The sequence below is a fragment of the Spermophilus citellus genome (genome assembly GCF_964194105.1).
Source record: "Spermophilus citellus genome assembly, contig: SCAFFOLD_180, whole genome shotgun sequence".
NCBI classification, from domain to species: Eukaryota; Metazoa; Chordata; class Mammalia; order Rodentia; family Sciuridae; genus Spermophilus; species Spermophilus citellus.
The window spans coordinates 343,549-358,904 of NW_027672918.1; the positions used below are offsets into that span (position 1 = coordinate 343,549).

The 15,356-nt window shown below is 33.9% G+C and overlaps 1 protein-coding gene across 1 annotated transcript in view; it reads right to left on the reverse strand.

Annotated features, from left to right (window-relative positions):
* LOC308640361 (SAM and SH3 domain-containing protein 1-like) overlaps positions 1-15,356 on the reverse strand; it is a gene marked incomplete at its 5' end in the record, with an annotated part of 89,942 nt that overhangs the window by 34,515 nt on the left and 40,071 nt on the right.

A 15,356-nucleotide genomic window follows, 5' to 3' on the forward strand; every position in this document is an offset into this window, starting at 1 on the left:
GATTTGGTCAAATCATATTTAATTTTGTTAGATGACATTAGATTCCCTTTTCTTGGATTGGATTGGTCGTTTCCTCCTGGTTAGATTCAGTTGACACAATTTTAGTAGAATTGTCACAAATCTGCTATTCTTCTATTGGTAATATTCTACTATCAAGCTACCAGAAAAGCATGATTTGTATTTGTCACATTAATAAATGGTCATATTTGTCTGTATATTCCAGTGGTACTATCCCCCTTGTCCCCTGAAACTTACCTTCTCCTTTTGTAATAGGTAATTTGTGAGGAGGTACTTTGAAACTGTACAAGTACCCTTCACCTTATCATGTTTTCCACTTATTTATTTGTATAGGGTGAATTCATGGTTCCTATCTTATTAACAGGATTAGAAACCATTACACCTATATTTTTTTAATCCTAGATTTGTTTACTTTGTCACAGAATTACTTATCAGTGTTTATGTGGACAGAGAAAGAGGCCGTGTCCAACCGTGTGTAATAACAAGGAATATTGAGACATACTCTAAAATTTACATCTTTGCATCTGATATTTACTAGCTCTGAGTTCTTGAGTTGTTTATTTACTTTTCATATTTCTCAGTTTTCATATCTGCAAAATGAGAATAATAATAATTAACTAATAGTGATGTTGTAAACATTAAGCTAATTAATATAAAAAGCACTTGGGACACACTTGGGACACTACAAGCTTACATAATTGTAAGCTTCATTTAGGTTTTATTTGCTGTAGCTTCATTATCAATACATCTGAAGATGCAAGATTTCCCTGATGAGTGGTCCCAGAACAGATGTTCATGTTCAGTGTTCCAGAAATTTAAATTTACCTTTAAATTTGCTTCATCTGAGAGATATGTTTCTGGGTGCAGACATCTACAATTTATGCCATTTCTTTAACACAAGACCTCATGGGAGTAGATGGTGGGATTATAGAAGATGACCCTTCAGTATTGATCACCAACCCCAACTATTTGATTCTGTCCTTTTTTTCAATACAGTTATTCCCCAACAGTGTTCTTGACACAAAAGGAGACTCCAGAATATGATCTGGTGGTTTAGGAAAATAATCCAGTTAGTACTGGTTGTAATGTCAACTTCTCTGCTCAAACACGAGATGAAGTTTCCCTTTGAGCAGATGAATCCTCAGAATACTATTTTGCAATGTACAATGTAGTACCGTAAAATACAGAACACCACAGTTGTGCTCATTCATGGTGGGAGAATTTCTTATATAAAAAATGAAGATTACATTTATATTTTATTTGGTGCCTGAGGAAATTTATCTCCAATCTTCAATTACCCATGTAAAGACTTTCTCAAAGCAATTAATAGGCCTTAATGATTTGTATTTTTGATATCCTTCCTACCAGCATGTGTTGGACAGTGAAGCCATGTTCAGAGGTGAAAATATTGGATTTTGAGATCTGTAACCTCATTAGTGGATAAACCCATTCCAAGGATTAATAATTTGAATAAACTACTAGAAGATAATTAAAGATTAAAGATAAGTGAGCATGGCTGGTGGACGTAGGTCACTAGGGTTGTACTCTTGGGGACTATATCTTGTACCTGGCTCCATATTCATTCTCTCTCCCTTTCTCCCTTTCTCTCTCTCTCTCTCTCTCTCTCTCTCTCTCTCTCTCTCTCTCTCTCTCTCTCTCTCTCTCTCTCTCTCCTTCCCAGATGTTCTGCCTCAGACTTAGAGCAATGGAGTTTGTTAACCATGAACTAAGATATCTGAAACAGTGAGCCCAAACAAAACAAACAGAACAAAACAAAACAAAAATACTGACATTTCTCTTCTAAGTTGTTCTTGTCAGGTATTTTGGTCAGAGCAATGAAAATATAGCTAACATGTAGGCTTATGACAAATCTTATGTAGAAAATCAAAATAAGAAGTACGCTTTGATTTTAACTTGGTTGGAGTGTGGATACATAGGCATACTCAGAAATGAGTGATGACTGTATAAGCTGCTACTGCTTTTGTAGAAGGCAATTTTGATACATAACTCTAATATCTTCAATGTATTAAAATATTTTTCTACCCAGGATTAAAAATTCAAAATTTAGATTGAATAAAATGACATCATTTTCATAAAAATCTTTAAGAGAATATCAATTCTTAGCTAGTTACTATTTTTCCTTGTGTGTTAGTCAACTTTTCATTGCCATGCCCAAAATAACTGATAAGAATAACTTAGAGGAGGAAAAAATTGTTTGGGGCTCATACATTTATATATCACAGTCCACTGTTGACTGCCTCTTTGCTCTTGGCCCAACATAAGGCAGAACTTCACAGTGAAAGGTATGGTAGAGGAAAGCTGTTCAGCTCATGGCGATAGGGAAGCAGAGAGCATGAGAAGGAAGAAATGAAATAATCCCCCGTGACATGATCCCAGTGACCTACTTTCTCCAGCCATGCCTCTTCTGCCTCCAAATACCACCCAGTAACCCATTTAAATTATTAATTCATCAAATAGGTTAATCCACTGGCTATGGTAGGTTTCTGATACTCTAATCATTTTGTTTCTGAACATTCCTGCATTAACACATGAGCTTTTCAAGGGACACCTAGTATCCAAACACTTGTGTATTTATTTACTTAATATGCTGCTACTCTAATAGAATGAAAAAAGTGTAAAAAGTGCCAATGTCTGCCATTTTTTCCAGACTTAAAACAAGTGTTTAAGCTACCTTATATATTATAAAAGTTAACAATTTTCTGTTAAATAAAACATAATAATTGTTGTGATATACCTGAGAGTAAGAACAAATGGGGAAAGAAACTTAATGTCAAATTAAGAGATTAAATGAATTAATACAGATAAATGATGGGTTAGAAAAAAATCTATGAAAGTCATTGGGGTTTTTTGAAGTTTAACTGACAGAATTCATAGAAAATATTCAAAGTGGCTACTTACATTAAAACGTAGATCACAAACTGCATAATTCTATTTTTTTTCCAAAAACATTTAAAGGAGAAATAAAATATTTAGTGCTTGTAGATATTAGAGTGTCATATATCATTTTAATACTTCTTTTTTTTAAGAGAGAGAGAGAGAGAGAGAGAGAGAGAGAGAGAGAGAGAGAGAAGAATTTTAATATTTATTTTTTAGTTTTCGGTGGACACATCTTTATTTGTATGTGGTGATGAGGATCGAACCTGGTCCGCCCGCATGCCAGGCGAGCGCGATACTGCTTGAGCCATATCCCCAGCCCTTAATACTTCTCTTAAAATTGTAGTTATTTAAAACATTATAGTAAAATATATTAAGTTTAAATAGAATATTTTAACATGGTATTACAAAACAATTTAGCTACTTTGAGAATAGGTGGAAAATAATTTAAGCCTAAAAATGAATACAGAAATGAATTCTAGATTGTTCCTGTGAAAAAGTAATTAGTGCATGGATAGGGAGTATACAAAAAACATTTGTTGAAGTGATTAATTCCTGGAGTCCAACTTTTTCCTTTCTTCTGCCTCTTCCTTCCTCTCCTCCCTGCCCTTTCTCTTTCTTCCTATTAATTCTTTTGCTAAAAATATATATTTAGAACTCAATTCAGTAGCAGATTTGGTTAAGTATTTCACAAAACTAGGTTTGGGTTGGACCTCCTTTTCATGTGCGGTTACATCTTGCCTTCTTTTGTTAACAAGACCTCAAGTATTTCAGGACATTCTTCAACAATTAGTCCCAATATAGAACTTACACCAGACAAAGTATTGATTAAGGAATGAATCATATTTTTCATTAGATCTTGCACTATAGACAACTTCAGGTTTAATCTAAGGTTCTTTGTGAGGAAAATATTTCAAAACATTTCTGAGGTAATTATATCTCTGCTACTTTGACTTTAGAGAGTTCTGATACACTTGGTTATATGTAAATGTTCCGGATTTCCTATATTAATGACTGTTTAGGAGGCGGATAAACATCTAGCATAAAACAGAGGCGACTCTTCTTGGTTACAGAAATAAATATGATGACATGGAATGATTTTATTAAGCATCTGTGGAACTTCTAGTCTACAGAAAAATGGCCAACCAGAAGCTCCTGTTTTGTTTTTTTTTCCCATCCCCACTCCAACAAAACCCCAAACAAGGAATAAACACCTATATTTCAACCAGAATCCAGACAGGAGAACAAAAAATAAGCAGTTGGAATCCTGTATAGCACAGAGGCAAAGGATGGCCATCTATGTGAAGAAGTGAAATTCCTTGCTCTTTCTACCTCAACGCTTTCCTTGTGGTCAACTTGAGATCAAGAAGGTCTTTTCCCTGACAAAACAGGTAAGCAAGAGGAGGCAGACAAACTCTTTTATCTCTGAAGACATGAAAGTCTTCACTAAGAGAGTTCTGATAGGCTTTGAATGTAGGTGACGGAGCTCCCCAGAGTTCACAGGCCGAGCTACCGTTAGAGAAGAAACTGAAATGTCACCTTCTACTTGAACCTATGCTGCTGCTGTGCTGGGCCATCTTGGAATCAGAGCCAGTACTGGAGTGGTTTCTGCTTTGGGGGTAGGTAACCCTTGATGAGGCCAACACTGCATGATGCGCACCCAGTAGCAAGCAGACCTGCGCCTCTGCCTTATGCTCTAGGGCCAGACTACCACAAAGCAGATCATCCTTCCTTCCAATGACTGAACTCCCTCTTCTTAAGGTCAAGCAAAAGTGATGCCTTTCTACCTGGGAACCCAGAACTTTAGTCAACCAGAGCACTCACATCTCCTGCACCACAACAAGGGAGCACCAGCCTCCAGGTTACCTCAGACCTCCGGCGAGCAGGAGTGCTCCAGAGCACATGCAGTGCCTCACACCTCGCGCAGGGACCTTAAGCCTCAGGTACAATGGGGCTGCTGCTCATTGATCCCACCAACATCGCTATCAAGGCAGGACCCCAACTTCTACTGGTGCTAAGCCTCTGGCACAGAAGGACTCTTTCACCTCCCAGTACACAGAGCTCCATCCTGAGATATCTGAAGGGTTTGTTGACCCATGTGGCTCCACCTTCTAGGGCTAAACAGATACAGGAAGGCTTGTTCCCCTGGGAATCATAGCCTTGGCTGAGTTGAACCACCACATCCTCCAGGTCATAAAGTCATGGCACCAGCCCACTGTGAACTAGGCTAGGCACCCACAGTCTAATCTGCCGATTCTCTCTGGAGAAGGCCATCGTTGCTTCCTAAGCTGCAGTGGTACTATTCCTGGAATTGCTGATACCCCACCTGACCTCACAGAGCATAGTGGACCCTTGTGTCCCACCATCCCAAGTTCCAAAGTCACCACTGCATGCAACCCCATGTTTTATGGGTTCTGGGTCCTGAATTACATCTGTAGCCTGTTCCCTGGAACAGCCTCCAGGGGGTCCCTTTCTCTCCAATCTGTGTCAGGATTATGTCCTGAATCCCAGGGTCAGAATCACAGTTGATACCAGACTCTGAGTATATATCTGAGTTGCTGGATGTGCCTCATAGCAACAGACTCTCTTAGTAGGAGAACTATATTCGTTTGTGCTGTGGACAAAGAATAGGTACCCCAGCCACAGGTGCTGCGATAGTTTTAAAAGTCTCTGAGCTCAACAACCTATTTTCACAGCTGTTCCAAACACCCGAGTCCTGGATCCCAATCTTGTTTTGAATGCCTGTGAGTCATGTCACACTGAATCCCCCCACAGTATTCCCTACCATGTTGAATACATGGTATTCAATACAAGGTATTGGTATTCAATATAAAAATTGGTATTCACTACCAAAGCCCTCACCCTAGTAACTTATGCAGCCGCTATCACTGCCACCAATTCCTGTAGCCTAGAAGACAGAAGTATCATTGGCCATAACCAACAATGATCAACTGAAAAAGCTCACAGAGACCACAGCACTACATCCATGTGGAACTCGGGGCACCACATGTTGCCCCACCACCACCATCAGGCATCAGGTGAAGATATGTAGGTAAAAATCTTTGCAAACAAAGAGCTACTTTGTAAAATCTGGAATCAGATATGTGAACATCAATTAAGTGACACAAGAAACATGAAAAGGTGAGGAAACATGATTCCACTGGAGGAGCACAGTAATTCTCCAGTAACTGACCCCAAAGAAATGGAAATTTTATGAATTATTTGAAAAGGAATATAAAATAATAAATATGAAGCAATTCAGTGAGATATGAGAAAACACAAGATTCAATGAAATCAAGAAAATAATTCATGCTTTGAATTAAAAACTCAACAAAGAGAGATACAAAAAAGAATTAGAAATCATGAAGAATTCAATTAATGAAATAAAGATACAATTTAGAGTTTCAATGTTGGAATAAATCAAGCAGAAGAAAGAATCTGTAAACTCTAAGATAGAGTCATTTGAAATGTCTCAATCAAAAAAAAGTAAAAAGAATTAAAAAGAATGAAGACAATGTACAGGACACATGGAACACCACCAAGTGGAGAGATATTTTATTCTGGTAGTGCTAGAAGAAGGGTCAGAAGAAAGGGAAAAAAAGCTCTCTTAATAAAATAATTGCAAAAAAATTACAACATCATTAGATACATGAAGCTCAAAGTTTCCCCAACTGAGATCCCCTCTGAGACACATTTTGACCAAGCAAAGTTCAGAAACAAAGAAAGATTGTTTAAAAAAAAGAAAGAAAAGAGAAGAAAGAAAGAAAGAAAGAAAGAAAGAAAGAAAGAAAAGTTGTGTCAAGTCATTTATAAGGGCCACCAGACAATGGGATAATATACTTAAAGAGCTGAAAGAAAAAAAAAGAAAAAAATACTACTTGCCAAAAATGATAGCTGTAGCAAGCAAGGTAATTCTTCAAAAATGCAGGAGAAATAAAATCTTTCACAAGCAAGCAAAAGCTGAAGGAAATCATCACTGCCTTACAACAAATGCTTATAGGAGTTCTTCAAGTAAAAATGAAAGGATGATAATTACTATTATTAATGTATATGAAAATATAAAACTTACTGATAGAAATAAATAGACTGTCAAATACAGAACAATCCAATACTGTAACTGTGATGTTTAAATCATACATATTCTAGTTTAAAGATTAAAAGGAAGAGTTGAAAATAACCAAGACTTCACTTAGTTATTACCAAATTCACAATATAAAAATAAAAACTGTGTGTGTGGTGTAAGAGTTCAGAGTTTTTATAAACAATAAGCTGTTGTTTTCAGCTTCAAGTGGTAGATTATAACTGACAGAAGTTTTTTATAAGCCTCGTGGTAACCACAAAGCCAAAAATAGCAGATACACAAATGATAAAGGGGAATCAATGCTTAGAGATAAAGGAAATTATCACCATGGCATAGGGGAAAGGAAAAAAGGAGAGGCAAAGAAAGGGTAAACTAGTAAATTATTACCTATCAAAATAATCATAAGTACAAATAAATCTTATAATGGAAGAAGATATGATTGGCTGAATGGATTAAAATCCACGATTACATATTTCTATAAAAGATAGACATAACCTGTAAAGGAATACATAAATACAAAGTGAAGAAAGTAGAAGGATATATTCCATGCAAATAGTATCTAAAAGAGAGCAGAAGTGGCTCTATTTATATATGATAAAATATACTCCAAGTGTGAAGTTATCACATGAGACAAAGAAGTTCACTATTTAAGTATACATTAATTAAAGTTTTTAATTCATCAAGTTGGCATAACAATTATAAATGCACCAAATATTGGAGCTTGTGAATACATAAAGCAAACATCTATGGACATGAAGAAAGAGAGTAATATAATAATACCAGGGATAATTCATACTACATTGAATAATGGATATATCTAGATAGAAAATTAATAAGAAAATACAGAATTCAAATTGTCCTTTTGATCAAATGGACTTAATATATGCAGAAGTCTTCATCCAATAGCAACAGAGCACACCTTTTCCACCAATGCACATGGAACATTCCCCAAGATAAATCATATGCCAGTCTATAAGACATGCTTTAACAAATTTAAGAGGATTAAAAATCATATCTGCAATCATTTCAGACCAAAATGCTATAAAAGCAGATATACTAACAGGACAATCTTTGGGAAATTATTCAATATTAGGACGTTAAATGACATGCCCAAGAACATTCAATGTGCCAAAGAAGAAATAAAAAGAAAAATATAAAATCATCTTGAGACATATAACAATGAAAGCATAGCATACTCAAACTTGTGAGATGCAGCAAAAACCATGATAAGGAGTAATTTTATAGGAATAAACACCTTTATTCAAAAGAAGACCCTAAATAAATAGTTTATCATTATGCTTCAAGAAACTAAAATAATTAGAGCAAACTAAATTCAAAATTAGTTGAAAGAAGAAGATAATGACATTTTGAATATAAATAAACCAAATAGAGGACAGAAAACTCATAGGAAGAAACAATCCAATTAATCAATCCAAACTGTCAACTCCTTAATTAATTAGTCTAACTATGAAAAAAGATTCAAATAAGTAAATTAAAAAATGAAAGTGAAGAAATAGACTCCTCAGAAATTAAATACATTGAAGAAAAGATAAATTAGTGGAAACATGTTCAATACTCCTGAATGAGAATTAATATTGTACAATACCCATACTACACAAGGCCACATACATATTCAATATAATCCTTATCAATTTCTGTTAGCATTCTTCACATTAAAAGGAAATATAATTTTAACTTTCATATGTAATAATAATATTAATTCCAAATGATCTAAATAATTATGATAAAATATCAGTGTTAGAGACCACACTCCTTGATTTTAAATTATATTACAAAGCCACTGTCATTGAAATAATATGGTATTGGCATGAAAAAATAAATAAAAATTAGTCCAGTGGAACAGAAAAGAGAGACCAGAAGTAAGACTAAAACCACACATTGCCAACTAAGGTTTGACAAGGGCACACAAAAGGTACAATGAGCCAAGGATAATTTACCCAGTAAATGGTGCTAGGAAAATTGGATTCTCACATCTAAGTCAATCAATCAATCAATCAATCAATCAATCAATCAAATTGGTTCCTTTCTTATACTATGCACAGAGCTCAACTCACAAATGCATAAAATATCTAAACATAAGACCAGAAAGTATCAAATGTGCAAAAGAGGACATAAGGGGAAGACTTCTGGATATTGGCCATGGTGATTTTTAAAGATATTACATCAAAAATGCAGACCACAAAAGTCAAAATCAATGAAGGGGACCACAAAAAACTAAAGCTTCTCCACAGTAAAGGAAGCAATCAACAAAATTAAATGGCAAGCTATGGATTGGGAAGGAATGTTTCTATAGCAGGTATCTAAGAAGGGGCTAATATGAAGCATGTGTAAAGAAATCATACAGGTTAATATCACAAACAAACAAACAAACAAAAAAGGAAAAATGGGTAAAATAAACCACTGTAGATCCCTACACTAAGTGAAATTAGTCAGACAAAGAAAGACAAATAACCATGTATTCTGTCTACCTTAGAAGAATGGAATGAAACAGTGGTCACTAGAGACTGAGAAGCCAAAGCCGAGAGGGATGGAAGGAATGTAATCAAGGGGCAGCAAAACACAGTTTGAGAACAGAAATTAGTTTTGGTTTTCTGTTGCACAGTAGGGCAATTATTGGTCATAATAGCCTAACGTATCTCAAAGAAAGGAAAAGTCTCAACACATAAAAACAATTACAGTTTGAAGACATGGAGAGGCTTAATAACCTAATTTTACTATTACACATTGTGACATGCATTGAATTACCATTATAGACCTCATAATTATGTATGAATAGCAAGTGGGCTCGACATCACTAATGATCAGAAAAAATGCAAATCAAAATCACTACAAAAGTTCACTTCATACCTATTTAGATGGCTATTATCAAATAGCCAAAAGAAAACAAATAGTGAGGTATGGAAGAAAGGGCACTCTTTACACAGCTGGTGGCAATTGAGATTGGTACAGTCATTAAGTAGAATAGTATGGATATCCAAAAAAAAAAAAAGTAAAATTAGAACTCCCTCATATCAATCCCACTTTGTGCATATAACTTAAAGTAATATAACCACTATCTGATAAAAATACCTTCACTCCCATGCTTATCAACACCCAAGATGTGAAAAAACTCAAGTATCAACAATCTGTTATGCAGAAATGGATAAAGAAACTGGCACATTTTTAAACTGGAATGTTATTTACCTCTGAAAAATGAGGTTCTGTGTGGTAAAGCATGAATGAGTTTAATGGATATTATGCTAAGTGAAAGACAGACTCAAAAAAATTCATGAGCAAACTTTTATGTGGAATCTGAAATAAAAAAGTCCCAAAACAATGATTTAAATATGCAGAAATAGATAACAAGATAGTGTTTACCAAGGATAGGAAGTGGGCAAAAATGGGGATATATAAATCAGAGGATGCAAAGTAGCAAATATAGAGAGTGGACAAGTCCAGATCTCTAGTTAATAAAATAATAATGTATATAGAATCATGATAAGTGAGTAGATTTTAGCTGACCTTGGTACAAAACCCTAAATAAATTGCTAAGCCACATTATAGATGTAAAATTTTCACTAGTTTCGTGCATCTCCTATGTCACGTTATAGACTTTAAAAATATCCAATAAAATAGTTTTTAAAAATAAAGAAACCAAAATTCTTTATTCTTTAATTTATTCCTATTTTAACTTATAAAAATTTGCAAAAATCAATGGGAATTTTATAGAATTCATAGACCTGTTATTGCAATAATCTTGCATTTCACATAGAAAAGTAATTGATTTATGGTAACTGTAAGCTTTTTCAGATACTCAGAGAGTTAGTCAGATACTAACATAAAAAATACAAACAAGCTGTGCCTGATGGTGCACACTACGATCCCAGTTATAAGGGAGGGATGTTACTGTAGGAGAATTGAAAGTTCAAGGCCAAGCTGGGTAGGTTGCAAGACTCTGTCTCAAAATAAATTTATGCATGAACTGCTGGTGTAGCTCCACGACAGAGCTCTTGCATAGCATGTGCAAAGCCCTGGGTTTGATCCCAGCTAATTCAACTCTCTGCTTTTCCTGGATGAACTGCTACAAAGCATCTCTTGGTCCATCTCAAACTGAGGAAGCACAATATATGATTGTGTGTTATTCTGCATTATTCTCTGTATATTTTTCTGCATTCTATATTTTCTGTACACACACACACACACACACACTTTGTTTTCTTTGTCTCAATATTGTCTTTCATTTATATCTCTGGATTGCTCATTTTCAGAAAGTAACTATGAGCACCAGAACCATCATTTTCTGAGGAAGCACCATTAAAAGAACTACTACTTATTGCCCATACCTTGAGAACCTTGCACATAATCTCATAAACTGAGAATGTTTTCTCTGCTCAAGTCCAGTCCCAGGTAGTCACCTTTAAAATACGAGGAAAAAAAAGTCACTTTTTTTTAAAGACAGCTTCTATTCCCTCTTTATTTAATTTGCACAAAATGGTCCATGGTAAGTGAAACTTTAACAGATCTTTTAGTCTCTCTATTTAGGAAGTTGTTTTCAGAAGGTTTCCTTGCATGATTTTGATTTATCACTACTCTCTTCCTTTTCCAAATAACTTTTTTATGTCATATGCAACAGTTTCCATTTACTCAAAGTTTTTCATCTTATAAATAATGTGTATATTCTCTACATTAAGTATTTATATTCCACATAGACAATTTTTTTCTTGGTTTGCTATCACCAAATTCGATTTTTAAAAGGCATGATTTATGTTAGAGGTTCTTTCAAGATGGCTTAAGATACTATGAAAACATCAGCACTAAGAAGAAATTGATATGCTTATTTATGTTTGAAATAGATTTGTCTAATCATAAGATTATTCAGTTAGAATGGTAGCAAAAATATAAATGTTTGTGTGTGTGTGTGTTTCTGAACTTTGAATTTCATGGAGAAACATTCACAATATTTGCATGTCACATTTGAGAATTCCAAGATACTCTGTATTATTTGATCTGAAAGTAATTGGGCTGGCATTTAGTATTTATATTCAATAAATATTTATTGAATGTCTCTTTGTCTATAAAGCACATGTTTCCAAAAGCAATAGGTATTCCATTCAATAGATATTCACACATATTTAGTACAAATCCCAGAGTATAGAATATAGATTATCAAAAATTCCATAAATTTGATTTAGGAATATCTATAAAAACAAACTTTGACAGTAATAACTAATAGATCAACAGAATGTATTTTGATTTTTTTTTTGTATTTTGATTTTTACCAAGAACAAAACACTCTAATTTAAACTTTTAACATTACAAAAGTTCATTAAGTTGAGAAAGACTAAGCACTGACTTGGATCATTCTGAGGTTTTCTTACTTTTACTTGTTAATAATAAATTGAAAACTTATTGTTAGTAAAACCCTGACTTAGCTTTGATAGAGAATGTGTTCCTCCTATATGACTGTAACAATGTTTACCTTTGTGTTTACCAACTGTTTATTTGTTTATGCCAGGTATATTAAATGGGCTCTTTTTTAAAAGTCTCTTTGGGAATATGAGATTAATAATATGAGTGTAGGTTAATATATAAAAAACATTTAAAATCACTTCACTTTCATTCATTTTAATACATTAATTTTTAAAATGTGTGTTTGATAAACAAAATACAGTGAAATAGCTTGGAATATATTTGGAAATGTTATTGATGTCTTCATGGGATTTTTTTAATCAGCATTAGGATTTTATTAATTATTTATCACATTTAATATGTAAACAGAAACATCTTTCAAATTTTTCAGAGTTTAGAAAACCAATATTTAATGCAATAATGTATATATTTAGCAGGTTATTTCAGGAACTTTTGGGTTGGTTTGTATTCTTTCCTGTATCTTATTTTCAAAATACACACATAGTATTTTACTTGGTATCATTCAGATGATGTCACTCTGTTGTGGCAAGATTGGGGGAAACCCATAAGTTTGGATAAAGACACTTACCAGTGGTGCTGGAAACTTGTACAGACACGAGCCCCTCAGGGCTAGAAAAGTCGGGGAGTACACACGGTCTTGCAGTGGGTCCTGCTCCCACACTTCACACCAGCCCATGTAGACAATCTACAAGGAAATTAAATACAAGTGACTGTCCAAAGAGCTCTTTGTACTCACCTTAAATAAGAGAATGTGAACCTTTGATGAGTTTATAATATAATCCCTTATCAAGTGCTTATTTATGCAAGACAACCTGGCATAAATTATATTTTCTACTTTTCTACCAGTTCCTATGATTAAAAAAAAAATTATTTCTAAGAGTCTATTGGCTCATCCATTGGTTTTGCAATTAGTGTCATTTTATTATATGCAAATGAGTTCTCAATACAAAATAAGTGAGTCAAGGAGGAAAGTCAGAGAGATACTGTGTCACAATACTGCTAAAAGGAGGCCTCACATGAGCCCTGTGGGAGGAATTCATTCTAACCATTGAGTTTAGATGAATACAGAATGTGTTAGCATGGTTCATACCTCAGACGGCACTGACATCAATCTTCACCTCTAACTCTTAAACATAGGTAGGTCAGTTTCCAAAAGAAAGTGGTGTGATATTGATCATTTTTATCTTTCCATTATTGAATTGTCATTGGCTCAAACAGATACCTACACATTTATCAAATAAATATTGCATTACTGACAATGTGTTCACAAGACATTTTATTTCTCTTTCTTAGCACAACTCTATGTGGGAAGTTATACTTCCCAACTCATATAATTCACTTTGTTTTCATGGTTGGTAGAGTTCATCCTTCTTACTAGAATTTCATTTTATGTTATGATACCTGTTATAATCAATAGGATATTAATTGAGAAATGTACAGTTGAGCTTAGTATATTGTGCTTCTCTCATTAGAACAAAAAATACATACAAGATACAAAACAACAGGTCAGAACAGAGCCCAATATACAGTATAGAAACATGCCCAGTCAACTCCAGCCTGGAGGCTAACACCAAGCTATCAGTTACTGTATCCTGCCTACTTTGGGGATGGTATGTTATGCAGTATTACTAATGATAACTAACTTACAACAAAGCTGAAATAAAATTTTTGTTTATTCATAGATTGCATCTTCTTTCCATTACATTGTATTTACTCTCTAAAATAACTGGATTCTCTAGTTACATAAGTTCGCATTATAATAAAGCTCTGAAATATAAAATCCCTTACTTTACAAAGTAAGGAATTATGATATAAATCAAATAGCTTACAAAAGAAATAAAACTTGTTACAGTTACAATAGGAATTTAGTCCAAAAACCTTGCCTTTTAAATTTTATTATGTGTTCTCTAATAATTCTAATGCATGCTCTAAAATTTATTTTGTAATAAAGCTATTCATATGGTTAATAATAATATAATAAAAACCAGGTATAATAATTATTTATTGTATATTACTTACACAACATTTTGCATTACTTGCATAAGGCATATTTGTGGGATAACATCAGAATTTTAGAAGAGTAAACTTACTAGCTGACCATCCAATAAAGAAAAAATGACTAAATTAATTAATTAAATTAATATCTTAATATGTTAGAATAACAGTCATCATGAAAGATATGATTAATTTCCACCTCTGGTACTTGTGCATTAAGTGATTCAGATAACTCACCAAGTAAAATTGGTTTGGAAAAGTGGGGAAAATTCTAGGCTTAAAATGCTAGATATTTTGTAATGAATTAAAATAAGGAGAAAAATTCACAGTAATAGGAAGATTGAGAAAGATTAATCATGAATCCACACATGAGGTCAACTTTAGCCATCTGGGCACTTTCAATATGGAAATATCACATAAGAGATGAAGCTGCTTTAGCTCATGCTTCTCATGAGCTGAGAGGTAAATTGTTACAGTCTAGGGTTCTCTAGCTTTGTAGGCCTAAGCAAACAGACCTAAATGCTGGCATCCTTACAACAATACCAAGGTAGAAGGCATAAACCATTGAAAAGACTAGGGCCAGGTTCAAGGGACTCAGATAACCTGGGAAATGTCAAATTTGCAGAGGTTTGTGATGACCCTAGCTCTATCCTCCCAGCTCCCAACTAAAGAATTTGAATTCTTCTCAGGATGTTGATAGTATATTACGTTTCAATATATTTTCATAAAAACTTTCCTGGAATATGACCAAGACCCTAAGAATATAAAGAAATAAAACATCACAAAGGTCAGGTATGAACAACAAAATTTATAACAGAACCCAATAATTCCAGATATTAGATTTTCTGTCATAGACATTAAACTTAATTTTGCTTGCTATGTGCAAGAAGATAAGATAATATTTTTTAGTCGTCAATGGATTTTTAAATTTTATTTA